The following is a 25,640-nucleotide window of genomic DNA, read 5'->3' as shown; positions in this document are numbered from 1 at the left end:
CACTTCTATCTTTCTGTTTGAACAGTTAGGATAGAGTTCGTAATATTCTCATTTTATATCAGGTGCCTAGTCAAAGACAAAAATAATTAATGCAGTGTCCTCCCTTCTGTGTCACACTAACTCACTACTAGTGTAAAAGTGAAAATGTGTTTAAGTAGTTACATATGAAATAGCGTTCATTCATTCATCTGTTTTTTCAGTCCACAGGGATTCTATGAAGATAAAATAGACCAGATTCCTGCCCTGAGAATGATTACAATCTAAGCATATGATCCTCTGCAAAATGGAAAGATGGACCTTCTAGGATTTGTTGATAAGCTAAGTCTAGTCAGATGGATGGAATAAGAAGGCTCCACTGAGATGATCTAATCGGGAGACTCCAAACTGACATAAGTATTTCATTTTCCCTTTTGACATATGTGATAACTAATCTTTATGCATACAAAAGTTGGAATTAAAGGTAAGGAAATCCTTATCCTGGAGAAGTCTCTCTACAATCCTGAAAGGTTTGTTCTTTACACAGTGAGCACCTAAATGATTTCCAGGTGAAGACTCAGGAGTTCAGAAAAGGCATCCTTACTGTACAGCAATGTGAAAATTGGTTTCATTAGTTAACCCTGGCAGTGCCAAAGAACACAGCCACAATAAAGAATAAAGGGGAGAAATGTTATTCGTCCTAACAATGTGTAAGCAGGAAGGGAGGCTGGGTGAGAGTTCAGGAGTTATTTAAGAGGTGGACTCAACTACATTTCATGGTAAATTTCAAGTAAGAAAGCTTAGTGAATGAACAGTGAGATACATTTTTCTCAGAGGTAAGAGAAAAACACACAAAGCTGGATTTATTGGTGGGAGAGTGGGAAATTAAGCAAGGCTGTGTTGGATTTATCTGCCAATGAGAAGACTAGATCACCTGCTATAAGGAAGAGAAATAGCTTACTGTGATAGAGGTCAGACATAGCCAAGGTGTTAAAGGAGAGGAGCATGTAGAAAGTCCGTGACTGGTATCATATGCTCAGCTGAGCGTCTTGGACACACACCTGCAGCAGCAGCATTATGCAGGTCCATGTATCTTCTTCCAACAGCTGTCAGCATTGTGATACCTGAGCTAAAACAGGGATGCCTGCATGGATCCAGCTGTAAGGTGTTGAAGGGCACTTTGGCAATATGGGACGAAATGATTTTCCAAGAGTTTTGAGCTGCAAAGAACAAAAAACATAGAGGATTGGAACTGAGACTAGAGGTCTTGATGTTAAGACTGGATGCACTGCAGATACAGAAGAGAAGACCTGATGTCAGATGTGACACAGAATTTTGCTATTTATACTGTTTGAATTTATACTGTATTTTTGTATTGGGTGCAATAGTTCTATGCAGCATTTGATTATGTATAATATGATTTTAGAAGTAAAGGACTTTAGAGGCTGTTTATTCTCATTCTTTCATTTTACAAATGATGAAAGTGCACACTAGAAATCAGGTAGCTGGTTGAATATGAAACAGTGACTTTGCCCAGTAGCCTGCCTACTGCAAATATCACCGGAATATTAGCACAGATTTGTTAAACATTTGTTAAATGCAGGACACAATGACAAGTTCTGATTGATATATTATACTGTTTTTCAAGGAATGGACAATCTAGTATCGTATGCAGAATTTATATTATACAGTGAATTAAGTGATTATTAAAGTGACATTTTGATAAACCAGGATCTCAAATTACCTCTAAAGTAAGCAAGGGTTGAACAGTTGCCTTTATTTCTCGCAGAATAATAATTTTCATTATTAAATATATAGAGAAAGAATGTCATAATTTTCGTGTTCAAGGTCTTTGAATTACAGTTTCTATGAATAATACTCCCTGAAATCAAAATAAATAAACTAAGAATTACTTCACATTTTACTTTCTTGTCTCCAGAATTACACGGAGTTCACTGTTTGCTTAGCTCTTTCTGCTATACCAATTTCTGGTCTGACTGGAAATGAAATTGTGTACAAAATCCTTCATTTTCCTCTTAACAATTTTTTTTTATGTTCTTCACCTCTGATAAAATGACCTCTACTCATTGCATCATTTTATAAGAGGCAATCAAGAGTTTTAAAGAGAAAAAGTATTTAATTAAGTAAATTAATTTAAAAAGATATTTGAACATGGAAATCTGCATAGTATAAATATTTTATATGGGAAGTAGCGATAAAAAGTAATATTTAGTTGTATTATTCATCTGTAGGCAGGAAAACCTGAAGTTAATTTAGAAACTCTTGTTCTAGTCCTAGAATGTCTCAAATAACATACGTGAAATGATTTTGTTGTACCACATCTCACAAGATATTCATATTAACTGTTTCTAAATTATACTAGTGATTATATTTCTCACATATTTTTTGAGTGTTCACCACAAAGATATAATACACAAACAAATTTATGCAACATTCATATAGCCACTACAATCAATATAATACATATTTTAAAATGTGATTGAGACATTTACCAATGTTCCTTTATTGCACATATAACTGTTTAAATAGGTCAGGGGAGCTCGTCCTATACTGACTGCTCCATGAGAATGAATTCAGGATTTTAGGATCAGTAACATCCTTTGACTTTGCTCTCAGAGAACTGTTTAGCACAATCACAATGCGATAGTAACTCGTGTGCTTTAGTTCAGATTCTCAGGAGTCTTGACTCTTACAAAATTAAGTCTCTTCTTGAAGGATTATACACTGAGATTACTGTTACTTTTTGATTTTTTTAATTACAAACTTCTTTGCATGGGGCATGGAATGGTTACAAATAAAGATTCTACAACAAATTCCAAAGCTCTGATCCTTGTTAAGGTGCCTTCATTACATGGTTAATCAACAGTGAGAGATCCATGAAAAATATACGGCCTCAGAAATGACTTTTTAAGTGAATTAGAATATTTATACCTTGGATCACCTATAATATCCTTAACATTGGTATCAATGGTCTTTGCTATCACTTCAGGAATGAACTCATGCAACTGGTCAAATAGCTTGTAGCAGACTGTCTTCTAACACCTATTACCAGTTAGAGAAGTAATTATTTAATCTACACATGGACAGTAACGTAGAAGAGGGGTTTCAAGGTATGCTTGTAAAATACACTAGACATTCTGGATAAAAATCCTTGGGAGTGAGTCCTAGAAATATGTGTTTCTGCAAACCTTCTACATAATTCTACTGCAAACTGAAATTATGTAACTGACTTAGAATTCACCTCACCAGCAAAGAGACCTCTTTCATGATCTAAAGCATTTATTAATGAAAAGAATAAATGAAAAAATGATTCATGGTCCATCAAAGAGTCTTCAATAAATCTTAGACGCCTACCCAGCAGTAACCAGAAACACCACACCTGCCTGGTATTAGATACTGCGCAAGCAGGGTATTATTTTATTTATACTTGACCCCATTACACTGAATTTACTCTTAATCACTGACTGGCATATAAATTTTACTCCTCAATTTCAGAATGAGTGCATGCAGCAGTGGGTCTCAGCTCTTTGTTACCCGAAAAGGCCTGCAGTGCTGGTAAGAGGACATAATACAACAATACAACTTCTACCCTGCCCACCACAGGAGCCCACGAAGTGCTGCTGTAGGACACTGAGCATCCAGCTCTGTGGACATAAAAACAGTCATGGGAAACATCACCTCTTCAGATCATTTAATTACCTCAAACTACAAAACGGAACTTAATATGATTGTTGAAAATCCTTCACAGTGGAAAACTATGTCGTAAGAAAGGCAGTTTATTTTTAGTTTCTGTGACATTTAAAAGGGGTAAAATTTTCTACATAAGAGCTTGAATGTGCTTCTGCTGTCTGTTGGGCAAAAAATGTATGAGTCAGACTTTTAGTGGATTTCCTATCTGCCCAGATCATTCTAGAGACTTTGCTGCTTTTGTGACCATTTTGTCAAACTGAAATCATAAAGACAAATTGAATTTATCAAACCTGCCAGCAATACATCAAGTAATTGCAGCAAATGATAAACTAAGGAGGAAGATACTCTTACTGCTTTTATACATCTCTTAGTTTTAATTACATCATTAAAATAATTTCTTGACCTTTCAAAGACCAAGAAGTAGTGAGCACAACACAGTATTTATTTCCATTTGGCTTAATTTTTGTGATTCTTGTTCAGCTTTGGCTTCATTTGGAAAAGCTGTAAAGTAAAAATTGCATGTGTGTTATGTACCTGACAAGTGAGTCATAGATACAAAACAGAATGTGTCTCTAAAAGTGACATAAAAAGATATGAGAAAAACCATTGGAATTTTTATATTGTCAAAACCTTGTTAGGCATGTTTTGGTTTAGGATTTGCAGTCTGTGGAGTACTTTATACTTCTCAAATTTCCTCTGTTCACTTGTGACTCTCAAATCTAATAGAAACCTCCTTTTCCCCTTCAAGTAATACTTGTCTGCTTCTAGGGCTATCAGGGGAATACTGTTTAAAAGAATTGTTCAAACCAGCCAGAGCAATGCACAAATACATACTGACTAGGAACATACTGAAAAGCAGCCATCAAAATAAGCAAAATAATCCAAAAGCTCATTGTAAAAAAAAAAAAAAAAAAAAAAAAAAATACAGAGAACAAAGTAAATGGAGTGCCTTAAGGGCTTGGTTTCAATTTCTGCAATAATCCACCATTTCAGATAGAGTTAATTCCCTAGACTGTGTACATATGGATCATTTAATTCCACAGATAATCTCTAATATTTGTTTTAGGATAAAATGTCAAACTTTTCCCACTAAACCTTTTCACCTTCCCTTTGGACAAGTGGCCAAATAGGGGATTTGTGGTTGCCTCTCATTTGCCTGACCCTGCATGCCAAAGGCAGTGCAAACAATGTGTGAAATAGAGCTCCTCGGAGTCTCTCCTGCTGCAGCTCAGCCGGGTTCCACCAGGTTTGTAGGGGAGAAAAGTAGTGGAGGGAGCAGCAAATAGAAAAGTCAAAGTTTTTGTTTTGTTTAAAGTATTTGAGTTAAAGAGTAGAATAATAGTTTGATGTGATAAATAAGATGAAATCCTCTGGAAAATGGATTCCTGGCTATTCTTTTCGGAAAGACAACAGTGACAGCAAAACTTTTAGAAACCAAGTGCCCAAACTGTAACCCCAAACCATTTATTTCTCACAAAGTGCCAACACTGTAATTAAACCTGAATGCTCAGCTGCTGGGCTGACTTAGCTCGTGTGCCTACTGCAGCAGATACATCCTAGTTCTCCACCAATGGTTTAGGAATTGAAGACAAAAGCATGTGTTTCTACCGCAGCTGTACCAGATAGCCAGGTACCCTGCAGCAATTATAAAAGTCTACGGCTGGGTGTGGTGGCACATGCCTATAGTTTCAGCACTTGGGAGGCCGAGGCAGGAAGATTACTGCATGTTTGAGGCCAGCCTGGGCTACAAAATAAGTTCAAAGCCAGCCTACACTGCTTTGAAACCTTGTTACAAAAAGAAAAAAAAAAAAATCTATGAAGCTTCATTTTTGTCATCAATAAGATGCAAATATTAATACCTTTTTCAACATAATGTCTTAAGAATTGAATAAGGTCATGAAAAACACTTTGAAACCATAACTATGACATAGGCGTTATTTGTAAAGGGATAAGTTATAGTAAGTGGAGAATTCTTTTTTGCTTTTTTTGTTTGTTTGTTTGGTTGGTTGGTTTTTTTTGGTACCGAGGATCAAACTCATGACTGACTGTGTGCTTGCAATCAGGCGCTTATGACTCTGAGCTAAATTCCCAGCCCATAAGTAGAGAATTCTAATAGTGGTTGTAGTGTTTTAGAATATCTGAAATTCAAAACATCTTTGTTAGCAGAATTTGGTGCACTTCTAATTTTTTAATTCCCCATTATCATTCAACACAGTAACTGGTCACTATACTGCTGCTAACAACCCATAATCTTTTCCCACAACAAACTGAAATCTAGAGCAGTAACTAGGAATCTTCAGCTCTGAGTGGCAGGAAGGAACTTATCAATATTCAAGACCCTGATTTTTTTTTATAAATCACATCTGCTATGAATTGTAATCTCTAGGTATGTATAGAGATTGGAGGCAATGGAATTCTAGTTTATATTTTTTATCAAAAACATTTATACTCATGAAATAATCTGGAGAATATATAATTTCTGGACAATCAACAAAGTTGTATTAGCATACAGGAAATTTTTTTCTTTATAAGAAATTATATGTTTTCTTTTATACTTTGCTATGTGTATACAAATAAAGGACTTTTAAAGCTGCAGTCAGCATCACTAGAATGAATTACCTCCCAATTGATAGACAAAAATTCCCCATTAGCACAGTATAAAATTATCACATACTTGCTCTCTTATGGTGAGCAACACATCACTGCTAGTTGCAAGAAAAATGAATTTCAACTGCAACTGCACAAGGAGCAAAGTAAAAATGTTTTGGCTGTCTTTAATTTGTTTCATTTTCTGACAGATTATCTTTATTCTCTCCTGTTACCATAGTTTTTCTGTTTAGGGCTAGGACCGCTGGCAGCACAAGCTCAGGGCCTCTATACCAGTAGCTGTGCAAAGAAAATATTCTCTGTCCACACTCCAGTGATGTTCTTCACCCTGGAAAGCCGCTGGAAGGGCTGACTTAGGGCACTCTGTGGGCCAATCCTGGGTCAAGTGTGTGGGAGGCCGGAAGGATGGGCTGTATCTAAAACCCAGGAAGAATGTATCAGAAGGGAATTCTGGAAAGACAAAATTAATAGCTTTGATGTTTACTATAAGGACAAATTATTTTCAGATTTCTTAAAATTCAAAACCAGATGAACTTTTCTAATAATTGGAATATTTTTAGCTCAACAATATGAGGAAAATGCTTTGAATTATTATAGAAACGTTTATAATATCCTTAAAGGCAATTGAACAACCTCAGACATTACCTTCGATGAAGGAAACATGTAAAATGTCATTGCTGAGTTTGAACAAGTTCTCAAAATAACAATTAAATCAATGTGTTGCTGAAAGTTTGTGGTGCTTTGACATTATAGAAGATAATGCTTTCATTATTTTGTCTGAGAAAATTAACTCACTACAGACTTTCAGCATCGTATTGCTCAAACACAACATTTCATATCAGCAGAACTGAGAAGACATTGTGACCCCAGGGATTTACTTCAAAGTAAATCACTGTTCTTCAATTTAAACCATCAAAATAGTGAGGAAAAGGATGCTTGTCAAATGAGGGTTTAGACAAGAGCTGAGTTCAACCTGCCTTCTCTGTTTTGACAGTCTTAATTACTGGTCTTTGCTACAGGTTAGACAAACTGAATGTGCCTCAATTCTGCAGGACTTTTCAGAGCCTTTGATAAACTTATTTAACAGAACAATCTTAAAAATTGCTCCTACTCCAATAATCTTATTATTCTCTTCTCTAACAGTAATACTGTCTGGAAACAACTTTCTTTGTTTTTAGGACCTGGAGTTTGCCAGTTCTTTTATAATGGTACTTTGATTTTTCACTAAAAATCATTAAAATACTAAGAACAATTAAATATCATTAGGAAAATTGTTTCGTTTAATCTTTTAAATAGGAAATCTGTGGAGTGGCGTTTAACTTGACGATATTGCTTTACCTAGAATGTGGATTTGCTTACACACACATTTTGAAAACTTCTCATGTGATACATTATTTTTCAAATTTTGATTAGTAACCTTAGAGTGACACAGAAGGCTATTTAAAAATTAGAACATAAGCTAATGTGTACGGTGGCACATGACTGTAATCTCAGCACTTGCAAGGCTGAGTCAAGAGGATCACCATGAGTTTGAGGCCAGTTTGTGCTGCATACTTCAATTCAAGGCCACCCTGGACTACATAGTGAGACTCTGCCGTGAACAACACAAATCGTCATCAACCGTGGAATGGGCAGAAAGGATGTTGTCTTTTTCTACAATGAGCTATTACTGAGCCATAAAGAAGGATAAATTGAGGCTTTTATAGGTAAATGGATACAATTTAAGAGCACACTTGTAAGTGAAATAAATCTAACTTGCATGTGTAAATATTGTATTATCTCCCTAGTGTAAAAAAAAAAAAACAACTGGAGGAATAAATAAGATCCAAAAGATATTGTGAAAATGAAAGGGAAAGAAGGTGTTCAAAAGGAAAAAGCAACTGAGATAGAGGAAAAGAGAAAACGAAGAAGGAAAAAGATTATATATGCAAAGTAGATAACTATGCTACTAGTCTCTGTTAGTTTATCAAAAAGAACAGTTTGTGCTTTTTGGTCAGTTTGACTATTTGGTCATTTTTTATGCCTAAATCTTATAACTTGGATATTTTGAAGACAACAATATGTAATGTTATGCAATATGCAATGTGGTGTTAATGTCCTATTATTTTGTTTTGGAATACTGTATCATAGTTTTTATTCTTTTGTTGTGTTGTGTTGTTTGTTTTGGGTACCAGGAATCAAACTCAAGTCTTCATGCTTGCCAGGCAGGTGCTTATGATACTGAGCTAAATCCCTGGCACTATTGCTTCACTTTTAAAATAAAAAAAAAAATAAATAAATAAATAAATAAAATAAAAGGAATGGAAAAAAGAAAAAGAAAAAAAAAGGACTTAAATAAATAATTCTGAAATTTAACCTACTAAGTAACATTTTCATAATGCTTCTTACCATAACATTGCTCTATCAGACACCAAATCTGCCAAATAAAAGAAAGAAAGAAAGAAAGAAAGAAAGAAAGAAAGAAAGAAAGAAAGAAACAAAGAAACAAAGCTAAAAACAACCATATTGCTAAAGGCTCCTTCTTAGCCACCTGCACTTAGATTTTCAGCCATTCCCTACAACCTATGCCCAAGATATAGCTGACAATAACTACGATCAAGGAAATAAGAAGGAGATCAGAAAACTCAGCATTGTTTTAGGTAAGTCATTTAAATGTTTGATTGTGATTTTCTTCATTCTAAACTGAACAAAGGAAGAGAGAGAGGGGAAAAAGGAAGGGTGGAGGGAAGGGAAAAAGGTATTCATTTTCTTACATGATGAGGTTATGTTACTGTGACAGTAAGACAACATATAGAATGATTAACTAGACCTGTGACACAAATAATATTTTTAATTATTGTGGTATAACTTCCAGCCTCTGCAGTCTTCAGTCTTCCTATAACTTGGTGAAGAAATTTTGTGTAAATTGGATTACTTCCAACTATTGAGAAGGACTGTTGGATTTCCTCTGCGTCCCTCCAGATTTCTTGTCTATTTTTTTCTGTCCATGCTGCTTTTTGTCCTAGAGACTGACCTTTATTGACTACATCAACCCTCTCCCTTGTCTTCTGGCTTCTAGCTGGGTTTGCCACTGACAAGGTGACAGAGAGAAGAAGAAAAGGCAAGTTCAAGGTATTAGTGTCCCGTGCCTTCCTGTCACAGCCTGGCTGTCTTAGATCAGAGGCACCACCCTACAGGAGTGGTCCATCATTTGCTCACTCTGCTCTATCCTTGGTTCCATTATTTGCTCACTCTTTATGCCCTGTTAGCCAGCAGATCATGAGAGTCAATATAAACCCCATCCTCAGTCAGAGACCAGGAGCATCTACCTTGATCCTATAGCTTTCAAAGCCCTCTTCTCTGATGAGGCATCTCCCCACCATGAAGTAAGACTTCAGATCTAAACTGATGTACCCACCCCCAACCAGCTCTATTCCTTCCTTTAGATCATACTCGGAGTAGGCAGGACCTCAGAATTCTCTGTCCCTCCTGGTCTGCTATGCTATTCAGGGTTCCTTCCTGAGTCTTCTTTCCAAGAGTCAAATCTGTGTTCTGTATGACTGCATCCTTGGGCTAAAACAATGTCCACGTGGTTGCTCTGTGGAGTATGAATGGAATTTAGACTTGGAAGCTAAAAATTCACCTGGAAATGAGCATCTTAGGTGCTATGCTCTTCTCAAGTCACACGTTGTGGGCCACATGCATTAGCAACAAATTCTTCTGATTTATAGCTGTGCAGTACGAACTAGTGATAGCACTGGAACAATTAAAACTGGGCATTTTTCAACTATGCTACCCTGAATTCTAAGGTTTCACTGAAAGCATTCTAAGGGCTAGAGTCAAGGCCTAAGGAAGAGATGCCCATTGGACAGTTTCCAACTGACACTAAGAAGTTGGGCTTTGCTCTGTCATATATATATATATGATATATATCAGATGTCCTACCCATTTCTTCTACTGATCCTTAGTCATACATAGACTCAGTTAAATTGTCCTTTTTGTCTCAATTATACCTTCCTTGTGAAACTGACCAAGTTCATTCGAACACATGAAACGTTCTCAACTCATCATCTGGTGCTCTTAAGCACAAGGAACACAAACCTGCTTCTAGAGTTTTCTTGTTTGTTTTTCCTTACTTGAGCTTAGATATGGCCTCTTATCCATTGATTCTAGCACTAGAAAGGGCATGGGTGTAACTTGCAAAGATATTCTCCAGTCCACTGACATTGTGATAGATTTCAGTCTAAAGGGACAAGACAAAATAAGCAGCAGGATTCAAATAAATGCTGATTTCATAGACGAGAGTAGGTGGATTATTGGTTAGATTACCATGAACCAAGTGTTTTAACAACAGAAAGATCTGTGTTAATAAAAACCAACATCAATTGGATATTTGTCATATATCAAAACAATCTCAGGCCAAGGATTTAGTTTAGTGTTATAAGTATCTGTGTGGCTGGCATGAGGTTGTGAGTTCAATCCCTGGTGTAAAACAAAAAACAAAAAAAACAAACCAATCTCACTCAAAACACTTAACCTGAGAGGTAAAAGCTAATATTAACCCTAATTTCAAATAACTTAAATCTGCTGTGCTTATTTTAAAATCTCTCTCTCTGATTTGATTAATTTAATCTGGAATTGAATTCATGTACTGATTATCAGTTATTTTGCCTGCAGTTTTTACTAATTGATTTTATAATTCGTTTGGAATTTTAGTGTTTGGACTCAATTTGAACGACTTTTGTGTATTTAATTTTTCATATTATTCTCCCCTAATATATGTTTCCTTCTCTTGTTCCTCACTGTATTTGTGTGTTTAGAATTTTGTCTATGAGTATTTCAACCGAAAGAAAAAGAAACAGATTTATTGAGACATAATCCACAAATTATAAAATTCACTCACTTGATGTCTACTATATAATCCAGTGGTTTTTCAGATGTTCAGAGTTGTGCAGCTATCATCACAATCAAGCTTAGCATATTTTCATCATCTAAGAAAAGCCCATAATGTTACAGGCAGCTGAATTAGTTAGAAATATTATAGTCAGTCAGACAGGGCTGGGCCCTCTGAGGAGCCAGTGCAGAAGGCCAGATATCTTACTCTGCTGTAAATCAGATCTCAAGACAAAAGGCAAAACAAATGCAACCACACCCTAATATAAACATCAGGGACTGATAGTCTATAATGGGTACAGGTCACCTTTAGGAAGCCAGAAGTCATTAACCCAACTCCTTACCAGCAAAGCCTCAATTGTTTGTTTGTGACTGCTAGCTATATGACTTGCCTCCCCATTAGATCCCAATTTAATCAATTATACCTGAGCAATTACATTCATAATTGTATTGGCTGACCATAATTTTGTCTCACCTCTTGCCCGCCTGCTTGGTGAGTTCCCATTTTTCCCCACCATGGACCCACCTCACCTCTTGGTTTGGCTCTGTAAAAATCCCTGGAAAAGGCAGGATCCTCAGCAACCCACTTGGGACCCTGTCTGTCTCTCTCTCAGACAGAAGCTTTCATTTCTCTCAATAAATAAAGCCCACTCTTAACGTCCATTGTTCCTAAAATTCATTCTTCAATTTTAAAGAAGATGCATTCATGTCAGACATCAGTAGTTTGGGAGTTTCATTCTCCTATATCAATAACTGCTAGTAGTTATCTTCTACAATTCCCTTCCCCTCTCACTTCCCCTTGTCCCTGGCCCCAGGCAATCACTTATCTAGGGTCTGTTTCTAAGATTTTGCCTGTTACAGGTGTTGAAGTGTGATTATTCTGTTCTGGCTTTTTTCCATTAGTTTGTTAGGTTCTCCTTCTAGGCACTGCAAATTTATCCAGCTCTTTGCATCTATTTTTATTTGGTTCCTCTATCTGAAGCAAGTGTTACTGTGGGAGTGGGTGCTAGCTTTCTACAGTGCTTTTGGAAGTACCGAGTTTCCAATTACAAGAGCTGGTTCCAGATACACTTTCCTGGCAGTTGTCAGTGATCTGCAGTGTTCCTAAATCTACTATTTGGTGAAAGCAGAAGCCCAGACTACGTGACAATTGAACATATATATTTTCATTTTAACTTTAGTTTACAATGGCAACACTTACAATAATTTTTATTTTTAAATAGTAAACTTGACTCTAATACTCTCTTTATTTTTACCCTAGGAAATTTTAACTTCAAGTTTTTTGCTTGTTTCAAGGATCAGTATACTGTCAGTTCTGGCCAACACTATCTGAAGACAAGGTATTTCTACTATAATTTTTAAAAGTAATGGAAATACTTAAGATAATTTTGGGAATTTAGCAAAATCAAAAATCACTATGAATTGCAACAGAAAATCATTTCACCCTAAATAAACTTGTTCTGAATAAGATAAAGCAATAGCCCCAGCACCATAAATGTAAATAATGAATCTGAAATCATTATTGTATTTATACACATATCTCAACTGAGTCTTAGTATTATGATCCTAAATCTCAACGTTTTCTCTATCAGGTTCACACAAATATACAAGCATCATTACATTTAAAGAAACAGTTAATATAGTCTGTATTCACATAGAGTTATAAATGTTTTTAAATGTCTCTTTAAATATGTAATGTCTACTTCAATTTTAGCTTCAGCATAACCTTATAAGGCAATGCATATATATTACATAAAAATAATATAATTTATACTGTACATTTTATAGACATACAAGACTATAGTGACTTTATACACTGTAGATATATTCAACTTTGTTTTAGGTCAAAAAGATACTCCCACATATTACAAAGAACACTAATCAGACCATTTAAATGGACTTAAGAGCTACATTTAATAATTGTTTGAAAAAAATATAATTAATCTACCTTTTTCTTCATTTACTAAAGTTCACAAGTTAATAACTTGGTGATTTAATTAGTTTACTATACTTACAATTATGGTATTTAAAAAATATAGTAATTCACAAATAATTGATAAAATACTCGATAGTAATTTTATAAATAAAAATATTGAATCTCAAAGATTTTTTCAGGATATTTCCCAAGGCCATAAAATAAGCAAGGCACAACAACCCCAATTTTAGAACTCAGACTTTCCATCTGACTTATAACACAGCATAAATGTTTAAAATTAAAATAACTTTAGTTGTCTTTTCTCTTTGAATCAATTATTGTAAGTGACGACTCATATTTGAATATTTGGATTACTTTTTTAAGATAAAATACAGACATACAACAAATTATTTGGTGTAACTTTGTAAAATAATAATACCAATGAATAATATTATAGAAGAAATTGTTGAATAGAATTTTTATTTATTATTGAAACATGCCTTGGTTTAGTAACTTCCAGGAAGTGAGCACATAAATAATTGCTTATTAGAGACTTTGTACATGGAATATTGCAACCTCAAAGCAATAGCAATTTGAAAATGAAAACATTGTGATTTACTTTTCACTACAATTTGTAATTGACCCAATGGATTATATTATTTCCTGCCAGTAATTTTGATTGAAGCAAAGAAGTGAACATGAAATACATATTTATAACTCGATGAGAATACAGTACAATTACTATGAATGATTGATGAACTCTTTAACTTTCTGATAGTCATTGATAAGCTGTATTACATTTTATTCTAGGGCATCTGTCAAGGGAGATATACAATTCTACTTAACCAGGTCAGTGAGAAAGATTTGATGAATTCTCAATAAGTTATATTTATCCTCGAGTGAGGAAGAAAACATTCTTAGACTTTTGCACTTTTAAGAAAGAAATGGAGAAGCTGATTAGGGTTTCATGGCAAAAGAAACTGATGCAAAAATCCTCCCCAGGTAGTGAGGCCTCTCCAGTGTAGACTTTCTGAAGATGTGACCTACAGCAGAAAGGATAACCAAGGTGTCCATGAAGGCAAAAGCAGCATATAAAGCTATTACAAAGTCAAAATTCTAAAGAATTATGTTCATATTGTTTGTAAAAACTAACCCATGAGTTAATTCTACTCATGACAAAATTTTGAAGGCAGAAATCCTATCTCCCTTTTAGAATCGGTCTAGTTTAGAGAGAACACTTTTACCTGAAGAGGCAAAAACATGACAAGACCAATAATTTTTTTACAATTGCTAAAAATTCTGATATTTTTCACAGGCTAATGCTATTTTCTGGAAAGTGTAAGGCCATTTACATTAGCGTGCACAAATTTTTAAAATAGGGTATGCTCCCTCTGTGTCAAAAGAGGTAAAAATCAAGATTCCTTTCAAAATGACCTTAGAAACAAACATGTGAGCCAAGGAATTGGAGAAAATTTGGCCCAAGGCCCCTTTAAATTTTTTCCTCAGCTAAACAGACATCTAGTCATTTAGAAAAGAACCCACCCCCTTGTTAGACTAGCTGAGGGACAATCCCCTGTTGTCATTTTTATTGTCTGCCCTGGAGAAGGAGGCAGCTTGGGATGCCTAATGGAATCTTGATTCTATTTCACAGCTACAGAGCACAGCCAGAAGCCCGTGGTGCTTTTGTGAGCCAGAATCCACAGAGGCTAATTTTGGCTGAATAGAGGCTAAAGAGAATTCATTTTTCCTTGTTACATTTATTTCACTAAAATTGTTCAAACTCACAAGATATTGCTGGAAGGACACCAGTAAGCGCTTCTTAATTGGGGCCACATTGAGTAGCAAACCTAACTTTGCAGGTACCAGCCACAGAGGTGATGAGAATTTCAGGGGCCCTGAATACATGGAAATTAACCTTAACGCACAAGGCATAAAGGTAGAGTCTACCTAGATGTGGAATAAGAAGCTCAAGGCTTCTGTTTCACATTCTTTCTGGAAACTGTAACCAAGGCTCTCTCTTTCCGTTGCCATGTATGAAAGGTTTCCTGTCCTGACATCACCAGTGGATTCTGCTGAGCATGCTCAGGGAGATAATTGCTATTTCCCCCAAACACTGAGGGTCTCTAGAGATAACTAGCAGCAATAGGGTATTAAGGAAGCCCAGCGGATAGGAGAGATACAGGAAGAATCATTTTGCCTTTCCTTCCCATTTCAAATTTTAATGAGTAAAAGAATTTTATGTTTACAGCTTAAAATGTGGAACATTCTGGCTTTACATATTGTCTTAGTGTTAATAGCACAGGGTCCTATTCTGAATTTTAAGTTTGCACACATTCAGCTTACTACTTGTAGTTCTAACTTTTCATTAATTTTTAACTCGATAATTAATATGGCTAGCTACTGAATTGCCAAAGTCTTACAGAAAAAAATCTCCTTAGAATGTACTCAGTTTTAGTATTGCTCTTTCTACTTTCTGTGGGTTCTTTATTTGTTGTTTAAAGGAATCATCATCCTCAAAACGTTCCTGATAAAAAATAAAATGATCCCCATTTTGCAGATGGAAAGATTGAAGCTGACAAACCAAGAGTGTTTGGTGGAAAAATTTCTGCCTTCCATTTCAAAATTCACTGTTAAAAAAAAATCAGTAACATAAATTGTATTTTTTATCCAAAATAAATTTAAAATACAAGTTCAATATGGAAATTGGTATTTTACAAAAGAAATTTAGGGAGCAAGTGAATTTTCTCTGTAACAGGTACTCTGCATTGTTTGTTGTCCGAAGGGTTTTGAGGTAGTTAACCTAACCTCACCTGCATTAAATATTGACCCTGAGGGGCAATTTGAGGCCTTGCTAATGGGGCAATTTGGGACCTTAATGATGCAGACAGAAAGGTCCACAATCCTACTTGATGAAGTGAAGAGCCTCATTAGCATGATTTTCAAGGGTGGTACTCAAAGAATTAGCTTGCCAACCAAAGCCATGGCTACACTGGCCAAATAAAGAGCTTTTCATTTAGCTAGAGTGCTGTATTTGGACCACTATCTCTATGTTCCTGTGCAGGTGATTTTCTGTTCTTTTAGGGCATTAAGTTGTTTAACACAAACTAAATGGGCAACACTGTGGCATTTTGCAAATCATTGACTGTACAACAAAAAATGTACTTTTTAAAGTCATAGAGGGGGAAGGAGAAGGAAAGAAAAAAAAGATAGGAAAGAAAGAAGGAAAGAAAGAAGAAAGAAGAAAAAAAAAGAAAGTTGATGTAAACTTACTGTAAACCACCAATTATCCCTGCTTGATCATGTTTCCTGTGGTAAAACAAGGGCATATTTTTTAATCCTCTAGAAATGTAAATGGGTGCCACTTTTTAATATTCAACAAATTAAAAATTAGGGAATAAAATAGGCCAAATCATCTTTAAATGTAAATAAACTGAGCAACAGAAGCAATGAAGAATGTACTTTCAGTGACATGCATAGTACTTTTACAAGTACACCATGTATTTAAAGATATAATACCTTAAGTTACAAAGCATAGTTCTAACACATACCCCCCCACACACACCCATCCCTCTGTTAACTTAAATAGAAAAGACAGTTTATATTTATAAATATTTAGCTCTTCATCATTAGAAATTCACATATACCTTATTAACAGTTAGACATCTTTCCTTGTTTTTAGAAAATGTAAGGACATTTAGAAATATACTACACAATAAGTAGAAAATGTCATAGAGATATTTAATTGTAACAGAAAACACAAGGTGTTCTTACCCACTAGCCTGGATAGACTGAAGTACCCCCAGCTTTGCCGTAGGCTCTTACTGCCTCTAGCTACTGCTTTAGTGACTGATCCAAGGGAAAAATAAAGAATGGAAATTCACAATGTGACATTTTTAACTAATCAACTGCAGGATAATTTTGTGTATGCTTTCCAAGAAAGAGTAATTTCTTCCTACATATATGCACTCTGTGGTTAGCTGTGATATTTAGAACGAACATGTTTTTAAAATGGAACAAAGTAATTATTATCAAAACTAATTTGTTCCTCAAACAGCCCAAATTAAATTCAATAAGCGCAGCAGAAATTACAGTGATTTAAGTTCTGGCGTTTCACCCTACTAAATTTTTAATTGTGGCAAATATGTTCTGCTTCTGGGACATAGAAAAAAAAAGTGGGGCAGAGACTCCCGGCATTCCTCCATATAAAAATGTTTTTGTAATCACTCTATTTAAATGGTAACATTTTATTTTTTTAAGCACTTAGTTTCTTGATCAGGATCCATATTCATGGAGTCTCGCTGTAATCCACTTTACCACTTAATGTTGCAATTCAAATGTTCAGTCAGAAGCAAAGCCCTCCAGAATAAAGCATGAATATTACCGTGTGGGGCTGTAAAGAGAAGACTATTAGAATATATCACCAACACACTAGGGGACCATTTAGTCCACTGCTCTAAATACATCATTTAATTACAATGGAGACATTACTTCATGTTTCTACTGATGTAAGTATTATTAGAATTCATGATATTCGCAGGCTACTGTGGGCCATTACATTGGCCATAAGCTATTCCATAAGATTTACTACTAAAGGCCCGCAAGGGTATTTGAGCATTCATGGATTCTGTGGCAGTAGGCTTTTATCTAAGACACATAAGTGAGGGACAACCGAGTTATTATCTCTAAGAAACATAGCTTAATATTTTGGATTCTAAAGGTTAAGGTACCATAAATCCTGAATTACTCTGAGATATCACATAAAGAGACATTTTTATTTTATTTTACTCTATTCTGCCTCTTAAAATATTTTACGATGGCAGTTTTTAGAGTTGTACCATGTTGTTTACATTCAGTCTCTGGATGTATCAAAACACTGACACAGCATTTCTCTTAACCTGTAGTAGTGAAAGCAAAAATGTGTTTTTGGTGTGTGTACAGATTGTGTGTGTGTGTGTGTGTGTGTGTGTGTGTGTGTGTGTGTGTGTGTTGTGTCTGTGGGACAAGAAGAAAGTGAGCAGCAGGCTTAACCAAGTGTCTCGTTTATTTACTTATATTTTTAAGCACACCCAAATTCCAGTTTGGTGAAGCTAGCTCAGTGTTTTGACTGACCTTTTTCATGACTGGTGTCATTGTGTTGGTCTGAGCCCAGTTCATCTGCATCTAGATGCAAAGCTTTAATTTCGCTTGAAAAAGGAGATTTGAAGGGACTGCCCTGAGAAGCAGATAATCAGCGACAAGAGGCAGTTTCAGAAGCCTGCCTGCTTTATAGACAATGAGAATGAGGACTGGGAAATTCAGTAAAGGCAGATGAAGTGGCTTGGTAAATTTTTCATGAAATTGGCGGGGGACAAAAACTTGTCTCTATTATGAAATGAAAGCTTCTAGATATCTACCCAACAAATGAAAGATTAGAGCTTGGGCAAGCAGTATTTTGGAACAGCAGGTAAACACAAAATTCAGCCAAACAATCCAATTTCTCTGTGTCATGACAATGCAAGCTTTACATTTCTTTCCAATCTTTTTTCTTGGTCATGTTAGGCAACTGTTAAGCTTTTCAGTCTTAACATAGGAGGCATTTAACTCTTGAATTTTCTGAGAAAGCAATTAAGCAGATTTCATCAGTATTTATCTGTCTCCTGGAGAAATATCTCTCAAATAGCAACTAGTAGCAAGTCACTAGATTACAGTAAGGGTAATAGAAATAACTGTTCACTAAGAGACAGGAAGAGCTATTGCCTTGAACATGGAAACGCAATTCAACAATGGGACAGATAATTCAGATGTTTAATGCTTGAATTTGTAATTTGGATGCAAAATTTCTGTGGCAGATTTTTATATTTTTTTCTTCCCTTTCCTTTACCCAATACCAGTCAAATACTAGAACTTAATATCCTGGAGCCTTAAAACTTCTAATAGTAGGATTTCTACTTCTGCTATTTGAATTATCATGAGAAGGGCTAATTATTATTCCTAAAGTCAATTACAGTGTATTGTTCTGATAGCCTTGTACAAAAGCTCTAAAAGATTATCATGAAAAAGAGGAAGTAAATAAAATACGCAGAACTTCCTTCATTAAAATCTAAAATATTTAACTACATGTTTCTTATAGAAATTATGATGGGTAGGGAGATGCTGCCTTCTCTTCTAATTTCAAAGAAGATGCTTCTTCACCTTTCAGAACTGAGCAGTTGCTAAGCTTGATTTCAGGCTGCATCAGAATTCCAATGGGCAGACCCAGCTCTGGAGTTTGCCTCTGAGTCAGAGGCACTGTTGGCCAAAAAGCTGGAGATAAAAGTCAAGATTCTGTGATTCCAATGGGAGGAAATTTCACCCAGAGGGACCTAGGAAATGTCAAACAAGAGCAGCCTTAAAAGGCATGTGAGTTGACTCAGTTCCCCAAAAATGGGCTGTTTGGATGAACTAATGATTGGAAAGGGTTAGGATTCTATCAATTTATTCAATACATTGAGAAACCATTATGTACAAAAATCTGTTCCAAGTTCTGAGGATACAAGAAATAAACAAAGCAGAAGTCCCTATCCTTTCAGATCTATTATTGTGAAACCCAAAATGTACTACAAGTGCCAGAAGGCATACTCTACTCCTTTTGGAACTGTGGTTCTCTCTCAGCTCATGCTTCTTGCTTGGTTCTGCTGCCAAGCAAACCAACTCTGGTTATAATGCTATTTCACACCATCAATCACTGCTCACACTATTAATCACTGCTCAAAATAATTCAGATCTGAGGCCTGAATCTCTATGTCATCCCTGAAGGCAGGGTTGGGAATCAAGACCCAGATAATTGTTACTTTCCTTACCTGTTTGGAGACAGATGGTCCCTTATGTTTGCTGGACTAAAACAATGCTCTTTGCTTTCTTTTGTGCAATGAATCCAATGCTGTATTTTAAAATTACATACTTGTGTTTGATTTTTGGTTGATAATTATATGATTTTTGTTTATATTTAAATTTAAAATTTGTAAAGTGTACAAACAAAAATCTTTTTGATTATTTTTAACATAGACAATGAAATCTATCTGAGCAATCTGACATGCACTGTTATCCTTTAAAAATGTAAGAACAGTATCTTTTATAACAGCTGGAAAATTGTATAACTTTCTTTTTTACTCCTTAAAGTTAAGCCCCATTCCTATTCCCTCTACGGGAATTTTGCCTAATGTACTATATTTTTATTTTTGGAATACTTTTGCTGATTACTCTCTTGTCCTTCTTTGGAACTAAAATATGTATATAAATCAAAATGTAAATTGAGATGTTTCTATAACCATGATTTGCTGTTTAAAAAGTTAAAAATTTAATATTCATTGCAATTATTATTAATGTGTAGTTGATCAAACAATATTGCATTCATTACAAATGTTGATAAATACTTTTCAAAGTAAAATTGCAACTTTATTGGACAGAATTAACTTGATAAGATGGTTGGACTTTATTTTCAAGTATTTTAAACATTCATGAATGAATATTACTTATTCCTGGATAACAGGATTGAGCAACAAATTTATTCCTATAGTTTTTAGGTATAAGCAAAACCAAGACAAATAATTAAGATAATGGTAATGTAAGGAATTTCATTATGGCAATATATTTCATTTCTTAAATCATACAGGAAAAGTCACATGGAATCTATTATAAAACAAACTATTTTAATTATAACTTAATTAGTTTCTGCTTTAATTCTTTTAAAAATACATCTTTTTAATAACTATTAATAACCTATTATTAAAAAGAATAGATTATTCTATCATTGAAATAATCCACTTCCCAATTTCTAATTAATAACCCAAAATGTATCAAATGGTGATCATCACAATTTTCCTACACTTAGGACTTAAATTTATATGTTAGAAAACTGTTAGAAATATGAAAATTATGGTTTACTTCAACATACCATTAAAAATAATTGTTTTGATTAAAAACAATTTCACCTTATAGTTTTTCCAAATTTTGGACCTGTTAGCCTGGCTTGTTTTATTTATGGAAATTATTTGCTATATAAACTAATACAAAGCAGGCTTTTATTGTTAAATTTTAATCATGTCTAATTTGACTTCAGTTTTTATTTTAAAGAAATGTGTTAATTTTTGTCCTCATGAAACAATGTCTCTTAAATTTTAATTGTAAGGTAAAAGATAAACCTCATACATATTGCATGTGGGATGAAATAAGGCACATCAATCTTTTTTTTGTCTTCTAGGTACTCTTCATGATCTTCCTATACTTCATCAATAATCAATGGATAGAAAAGACAAGAATCCTACCTAAAAGAAATTAACTAAATTTAGAAGCTTCCAACAAAGTAAAAATTGTATCTGTTTGTTTCTGTCATTCGAGAAAGACAAAAGAGAGAGAAAACAGGAAAAAAAAAAAAAAAAAAAAAAAGGAAAGAGGCATTTATTGCCAGCATAGGAGGGCAGCCCCAAAGAGGTTAAGTACCCTGTGGAAGAATCCAGGAAAAAAAAAGGTCTTTATTTGGAATTGAGAATGGGAGGAGTTAAAGGGGTCGGCCAACCGATGTATTGACAGCAGAGGTTTAATGGGAGGTTTAACTTTTGGATTTAGAATAATGCAGGAGGCGCTAAAGGGAGTCTCTGTCCAGCGTCCTGTTAACTCACACAAGGGAAAAACCCATCAGGGTAGTATGTCACTCTCAAGAAAAATTAAATCAGATATCAATTTTTAAAAGATATGTAGATAAGAGGAGTTTTCTCCAAGTGCAGTATTTTGCAAAATATCTTTTTGGAAACTGGATGTCTCTATACCCAGAAAGTTATTTCATATTAAGATTCAAGACAAGTGAAAGTTATGAGTTTTTTCTTATACTAGAACACAAAAGAATTTTAATGGTAAAAATGTAGACTAAAAAACAGCATAATAGTTGGATCACAGGTATATTCCTGAGTGAAGAAATGAGAGAGAGAGAGAGAGAGAGAGAGAGAGAGAGAGAGAGAGAGAGAGAGAGAAATTCTTTAAACCAATTGTGTGGCCTTCCTGAAGTGATTCCCCAGAAGTATACTTGCCCTCATGTGAAAACCCATGCATGGTCCCCTGCAAAATATTTAAATTTTGTAATATCTGAAGTTTAAACAATTATAGGAGGCTATGGAAAGAAAGAATACAGAAATTTTGTGCCACCTTAAATATAAAGACTTGGAAGTGGATCATGCATTTGAAAGACCCCTGAAACTGAAATTTCCTTAGCTCTATGAATTCTACCTGTGGAAATGGGATGCATTTTGGCTTGCTGGCTTTTGGTACAAAAAGCATCCTATTCTAATATCCAGTGGGTGCTATGTTTCTAGTGTCGTGTATTATATTTTTAAGTTTCCCTCTTCTCTTACATGACATTTCATTGAAAGTTACTTTCTACTTATGAGGATTCTCCATAACTGCATATAGGACACACTAAAATGTTGATGATAAAATAATTGACTTGAACCTTATACCACTTTTCTAGAAGAGTACAAATCTTGAGAAAATCCCACAGTATATATTTTTCAAGATTTTCTTGGCTTTTAGAAAGCCAAAATATATCAGCACACTTTGCATCCTACCTGCAGATATGTTCTGGGTATGCATAATTTCTTCAGGAAATCTCAAGGTAAGGTCTGGTAGATAGATAAAACATAGCCTAGAACAAGACTTATAGCACAGAAGGAGGATAAAACTTTTAATTTGGATAGAGATCAGAGATTTCTTGGGGACTTCAGAGGAAATTTCTGAAGCTTTGTACTCTCTTGGTTAGTAGTTTCCATAGGTTCTAAAAATTGTACTTTCAGAGAGATATAGTCAGTAGGTACCTTAAAGTTGATCTTCTTTCCTGAGAAAATTTCTCAATGATTCCATGTTCAAATTTACACACTGAGCAAGCTACTTTAGTGGTTCTGTGAGGCATTCTTCGTGTATCATTGGTGTGTATTATAAAACACAATTTTATTTTTCTAGAAGGCATTGTACTCTGCATTTTGTCATCCATTTACCCCATCCATATATATTTACTTTCAAATTGTCTTTATTACTTTCAACCTCCTTAAAGGCATAAATAGTATCAGTGTATTTCTCTATGCATGTACAGTGTTTGCATGTAGACAGAACCTTAGCTGACTCCAAGACAAAACTTATTTGCAAGTAAAAATTCCCAAACTGAATGGGTGCTACTTCTTCATTACGTGTTTACACATATATGTTCCTGTATAGGCTACTAAAGATACCAAGATGAATATTAGCAGTCTCTGACAGCATTCTCTCTTTCCAGTTTATACCAGAATCCTTTCTGCATTTGCTAACACAAAACACTTAAGAGCAGCAGGGTGCCTCACTGTAAGAGTTCTAATGAGTTATGTGTTTTCACGTAGGTATTGAATTAACAGGCATCCCTACTTCATCATTTTGGTGGCCCCAAAAGAATTACTACATCTTTCACCTTGTGGTTCAAATGAGTTCAAAAGAGGAAGACAGCCTTATATGATGGAAAGACCCTCACAATCTCAATTAGATTAATAGACACTCATCTTAATCCGATTCTCAATATCTAACAAGAACTAAGCCTTACTGTATAAGTAATAAAATACTGAACAGGGCCGATGCAGTAGCTAGAACACATTTTGCTCACTACTAAATCTGAGTAAAGAAAGTAACAGCTGCTAATATTTATAGAATACTTAATTCATATCAAATTCTTTAAATGAATTATTTCATTCTTATAGCACATTTATAATGTAGATAGTATTATTAGTCTAACTTCTCAAAATAGTAAATTTAACATTTAGAAAAAATAAATTTGATTTACTAATCTTTACATAGGCAAATAGTAAAGGAGGCAGTGTTTACTCCTGAATAAACCACATATTCTCTTCCCCTCTAACTACAGAGAGAAGTGTGAGAAACTCTTTTAGCACTGTTTATCTATGACTGATTTCTATGACAGATGACGAAGATACAGAAGGTAAAAAAAAAAAAATCTGGCTATTTCTATTGGTTATTATCTCCCTGTTATAAAATATATCAATATAAAATTTTAACAATTGATTTATTTGTTTATTTATACTGAAAAACTCAGGCCCTCACACTACCTCTTTAATATATTTTTAAAAATTGTGACAGTGCGACACCTCTTGGAAAGTGTTGCTACCCCAGAAAACTAATGGGAAAAAAAGTACTGGAAGGATTTCTCAATTTTTTCTCTGGAGTTAGAATAGTTTGTAAGATGAGATTCATTTAGGCATAAATGGTGTCTCCCTTAGTCCTTGCCTATGTAACATTATTAGATAATTTTTTTTTAAAATTTTCTAAAATTTTCTGAGTTAGCCAGGCTGGGCTTGAACTTGTGATCCTCCTACTCTAGTCTTTCAGAGTGCTAGGGTATTAGGCATGTGTCAGCATACCTGGCAGACACATTTTTGATAGTGGTGGCACATGAGTTCTGGGAGAATCATCCAAGACACAGCATAATTATTTCAGCAGAAATAAACACAAGTAGTTGTAAACGTGTAACATGTATATATCAATGATGTGAAGATTGCATTACTCACATAAACGAAGTGTAAGTTCAGTTGCCTGAAATTACTACAGGCTAGTTTGGTTTTTTCTAATGATGAAAAATGTGTGATTTTTGTGCTACAGTACAACAAGCAGAATTATAAATTAGTTAAATTTCAACATTACTTCACATGTCTTTGAAAATTTGACAATACATGTGGTATTTACAAATATTTCACTATTCTTATGGCATATATTAGTTTCATATAGACTTGTAGCAAATTATCATCAGATTAATGGTTTCCAAATGAGGTGGTTCAAAAGGGTTAGAGCCAAGGTGGCAATAAGCTTAATTCTATCTAGAAGCTACATGGTAAAAGAAATTCTAGCCTTTTCTGGCTTCTAGAGGTTGAATATTTCAGTTCATTATTATAGCACTTTGACATCTGTTTCATCATTTTATCACCTCTGACTCTGATTCTACTGCCTCCCTTTTATAGAATTCTTGTGATTACATTAAGCCCAATTGAGTAACATAAAATAATCTCATCTCAAAATTCTTAGTCACATTTGCAAATAACATGCCTAATACCATATAATGTAAAATATTCATCTGTTCCTAATATTAGGCATTTATCTGTTTGGAGAAGGAAAGCATTATTGAGCCTATCATGTGATAACACGAAAAGGATGAGTTTTTTCATGGAAAGGAATTGGACTTTGTAGAACTTAGACAGCTCCAGAATTTAATCCCAGTTCCTCACTCATAGGTTGTGTCATCTGTAAAGTTATTTTGCTTGTTTTTGTTTTTTTGTGAAGACCTTCATGGAAGGGTTACATGGAGTGTTTAAGGTAATTCCCAGGAAACCAGCATGGAGGAGCATGCCTACAATCCCGGGTGCTCTGGAGAACGAGTCAGGAGGATTGGGAGTTCCACGACAATCTAGGTTTAACAAGGTCCTGTCACAGCATACAGTTGAAAAAGTAGTGGAAATGTAGCTCCGTTGATTTAATCCCTGGTAGAAGAAAAAATAAAGTTCTAATAAACTCTTCTTTTTCA

General features: G+C 34.7%; 1 long non-coding RNA gene across 1 annotated transcript; it reads right to left on the bottom strand.

Moving 5' to 3' along the window:
• Positions 1-749: 749 nt before the first annotated feature.
• LOC134478207 (uncharacterized) lies at positions 750-16,915 on the bottom strand. The gene is made up of 3 exons (XR_010050692.1): positions 16,853-16,915; positions 16,352-16,387; positions 750-1,196 (listed from the first exon to the last, which is right to left on the bottom strand). It is a non-coding gene; the product is annotated as an uncharacterized LOC134478207 (long non-coding RNA).
• Between the last annotated feature and the right edge of the window lie 8,725 nt (positions 16,916-25,640).

Source organism: Cavia porcellus, unplaced genomic scaffold (genome assembly GCF_034190915.1).
Source record: "Cavia porcellus strain 051 isolate PalLab524CR breed Dunkin Hartley unplaced genomic scaffold, mCavPor4.1 scaffold_12, whole genome shotgun sequence".
In the NCBI taxonomy this organism is placed as follows: domain Eukaryota; kingdom Metazoa; phylum Chordata; class Mammalia; order Rodentia; family Caviidae; genus Cavia; species Cavia porcellus.
Note: the sequence above shows the minus strand (reverse complement) of the source record. Positions and strands in the feature narration are given on the sequence as shown.